Source organism: Dipodomys spectabilis, unplaced genomic scaffold (assembly GCF_019054845.1).
Source record: "Dipodomys spectabilis isolate Male_0828 unplaced genomic scaffold, ASM1905484v1 ptg000301l, whole genome shotgun sequence".
Classification (NCBI taxonomy): domain Eukaryota; kingdom Metazoa; phylum Chordata; class Mammalia; order Rodentia; family Heteromyidae; genus Dipodomys; species Dipodomys spectabilis.
Genome location: NW_024870978.1, coordinates 13,379,035 through 13,383,213, shown reverse-complemented (window position 1 = coordinate 13,383,213; position 4,179 = coordinate 13,379,035).

Here is a 4,179-nt window from a genome sequence, read left to right as displayed (position 1 = left end):
AGACATACAAGGCAACAAAGAAATCATCTTATAAATATTTTAGAAACAATCACAAGAAAGAAAAAACATTTGAATCCTTATTTTGGGGTCCATTTTGCCTAACATAAACTTATCTGACCGTTTCTGCTTGTCTCAGACAAATACTAGTTATTGCAAATAAGGGAAAGCATGGGACCTATGTTTCTTTGGGCCTGCCTTAATTCAGCCTTGGAAGAAAACAAAAGAGTCATTTTTTTTCTTATTCATTGTCTTTTAAGGAGCTAGATCCTGTTTATTTCTCATTATTTTTGATATGACTTAAATAAATTTACCAGATTTTTCAAATAAAATAAAGAGATATAAAATGACATGTTTAGTAACAATATAAAGCTAAACATTTGAGTGATTTTTTTTTTAGTTCTGTTCTCAGTTATGCTGAAATAACATTGAGATGAGACAAGCATATGTGTAAATTGACACGTATCAATCACACAGAACTCGGGAATCTTTGGGCTTTGATTTCTGTTTCAACGTCACCTAGAAAACAAAATTATCACTTGCTTCATGTCTTAAGTAACATACTTAATACAAGTTTTATTAATTTTACCAATGTATTTCATAACCTATGGAATCGATGCATTGCATAAGGATTTGATTTCGTATTTCCACTGAATTAATATTACATTTATTTTATTTTTTCACACATAAAATAATGACATTCTTGAGGATAAATCATGCCTGTTTTTCATTTTGATTGCCAAAATTGAACTATAAGGCACTTTGAAAATTTAACTTTAAATTTGAACTAAAGCAAGATATTCCATCACTTCCAATTATTCCTATTGAAAGGTTAAAGTTTGAGGCAGTGACCACCATATGTTGCCTCCTGAGCTTCAGTACTCCCAAGAAGACTTGGAGTGGATAAAGAAAATTTCCATGGCCTATAAACCCCCAGACAGAGAAGGAAACAAAGACTGGTGGAAAACTGGGGCAGGAACCCGAAAAATGCAGGACTTGCTCCGACACTCTGATGTAAAAATTAGGCAAGGAAATCAACTCATTGAGGACATTGTTAAAAATTTTAAAACCTGTCAGCTCACCAATGTCCCCAATAAACCAGTTACAAAAATAGCTAGCCTCCGTGGAGATAGGCCAGTTGTGCATTGGGAAGTAGACTTCACAGAAATTAAAACTGGACATTTTGGATATAAATATTTGCTAGTTTTTGTAGATACTTTTTCAGGATGGGTTGAAGCCTACCCAACAAAGCATGAAACCGCGAACGTCGTGACTAAGAAGATCCTGGAAGAAATCCTACCCAGTTATGGCTTCCCATCCACCATCTGGTCAGATAATGGACCGGCCTTCGTCTCAAAAGTAAGTCAGGGAATAGCCGCGGTACTGGGGACAGATTGGAAATTGCACTGTGCTTAGAGACCCTAGAGTTCAGGGCAGGTAGAAAGAATGAATCTGTCTCTAAAAGAGACCTTAACTAAATTGGCCTTGGAAAGTGGCGCAGACTGGGTATCGCTCCTTCTTTTTGCCTTGTTTAGAATGAGAAATTCACCCTATTGGCTTGGCTTTACTCCTTTTGAAATAATGTATGGACACCCTCCACCAATTATCCCTAGCCTTCAGACTGAATTGCTTGCTGATTTGGATGATACTGAATTTCTGTGTAAGCTTGACTATTTACAGCTGGTGCATAAGAGTATGGGGCCCCAGCTTATAGCATTATATGATTCTTCTTCTATTCATACTCCACATTTGTTTAAACCAGGGGACTGGGTGTTTGTTCAAAGGCACAACTTGCGATCTCTGGAACCATGGTGGAAGGGGCCTTACATGGTGCTACTGGCTACACCTACTGCCTTAAGGTGGATGGCATTGGTGCTTGGATCCACTGTTCCCACACTAGACCAGCTGACCCCTTTGTCTTGGACGACCGTGGGGAAACATGGGAAGTCTCCAAGCATCCTACCCAACCACTTCTGAAGAAAAGAAAAATGGACTGATTGTTATTGGTATATTCGTTCAAGATCAAGAGCTGTAGGAGTTTAGTTTTGGGGTAGAGCCACAAGATTGTGGCTCAGGACCAAAAGCCAAGGTGGGGAATGAAAGGTTAAAGTTTGAGGCAGTGACCAGCACGTGTTGCTTAGCAAAGCAACACGTGGTGGTAATCAAAACACCTGGGTGATTGTGTGCCTATATAAAGACCTGCAAATCCTTAGCTTGGGCCTCTCCTCCTGTGCTCCGCTGTGTCGGAGTGTAGGAAGAGGCCCCAGCTGCAGCCCTTTTAAATAAAACAGTTGTAGATTCTGACTCTCGGTGGTCTTCTCGTGGGGGTCTCTCCTGAGACCTTGGCATTACACTATAGACTTGAATATAACTTATTTTTGAATGGTAGGAAATTCATATTATACCTACTCTCTATAAAATATTTTAAGAAATAAATGATCATGATAATATTAATTTTTCCTTCAAGTTGAAAGAAAGAACCTCACTATAGATGACAAAAACTTGAATGGAGATGCCATAAAGTTTATGAAAAATTCAAGTCATTATGAGTTAGATGAAATAGTCATTTTTGAAGGTCTCAAAATGAAATCTCTTAAAACTTTCTTAGCTGTTAAATACAATGTATTTGCACTAAAAATATTTCATTCATCTCTTCCGCAATGGTATAACCAAACCACCTCCATGACAAATAGCTTCTCTGATTAATTCAAGTCAATATTTAATAACAGAAGTTATCGAAATGTGTAGAAATATCTACCCACCACTCTAGAAATTAAATCTGAAGACATAAAGGATTGGGATTAATAATTAGCTTTCATTATGTTGCCTTAAAGCAGTGAACCCTTTTAAGTGGGCATAGTTGTAGAGATTTGGTCACTGAGAACTTGTGATCAAAGAGGATGTTAAGATCAAAGTCCTTTCCTCCTCTTCCTTCTTTTTCTTCTCTATTTCCTTCTCCTTCCCCTTCTCTTTTCCATCTCGCTCTCTCTCTTCCCCTCCTCCTCTTTTTCCCTCTCCCACTCCTAGTCCTCTTTTTTACTTCCTGGCTTCCATGAATACATAAATTCCACCACATGTTCCTGACATGGGGTACTGTGCCTCCAGCAACCAAAAGCAAGTAGGATAAGAAACATAAACTGAAATGTATAAAATCAGAAGCCAAGATTAATCTTTTCCTAACTTAAGTTAATTTTATACAGTATTTAGTGATATTGAGAGGAGACTGACACAGCACGCTTTCACTTATTATAAGGAATAAGATTTACTGGAAAAAAATCTGACCAACATCACCTTAATAAATTATTGATTAAATTAATATTATATTAGGAAAAATCTACTTTAAAGTGTCAGATATACTTCAATAAGAGGCAAAAAAATCACATCTATGGTTTACTATGAAAAGACAATAGAGGGCTGGGAAGATGGCTCAGTGGTAGAGTGCTTGCCTTGCAGTGTATGAGGCCCTGGGTTCGATTCCCCAGCACCATATAAGCAAAAAGAAAAAAGCTGGAAGTGGCGCTGTGGCTCAAGTGGTAGAGCGCTAGCCTTGAGCTGAAGAGTTGAGGAACAGCACCCAGGCCCAGAGTTCAGGCCCCACAAGCAGACCCCCCCCAAAAAAAAAGACAATAGAATTCAATCTATTCCTCAAGGAAATTGACCTATATTTGGCAGTATTGTCAATTTCATAAATGATGTAAGAACAATGAAGAACACATTTCAACTCAATCTGTGTGATATAAAATTTACCCTGTCCCCTGTATTCTATCTATGTTTGGTTCCCAAAATGATTTGTATTTTATTCTAATCATATTTTTAATTAACTTTAAGTAATTGTATGGGAGTTGCTGTTTGACAAAGCAGTTTATGAATAGTGTTTAGTGAGGGTTTTTTTTTTCTTTTTTGTCTTCTGAGGTTTGAACTTTGGGTCTGGGCGCTGTCCCTAAGCTCCTTTGCATGAACATTTTAACTCTATCACTTGAGGCATAGCAGCACTTTCAGATTTTTCTGAGATGTAATTAGAGATAAGAATCTCACAGACTTTCTTGCCTGGGATGGCTTCAAACCTCAATCCTCAGCCTCCTGATTATTGAGGGTTACAGGCGTGAGCAGCTAGTGCCTGGCTTATACAATGAAGCTTTTTTTTTTGGTAGTCCTGGGGCTTGAACTCAGGGCTTTGGCAAT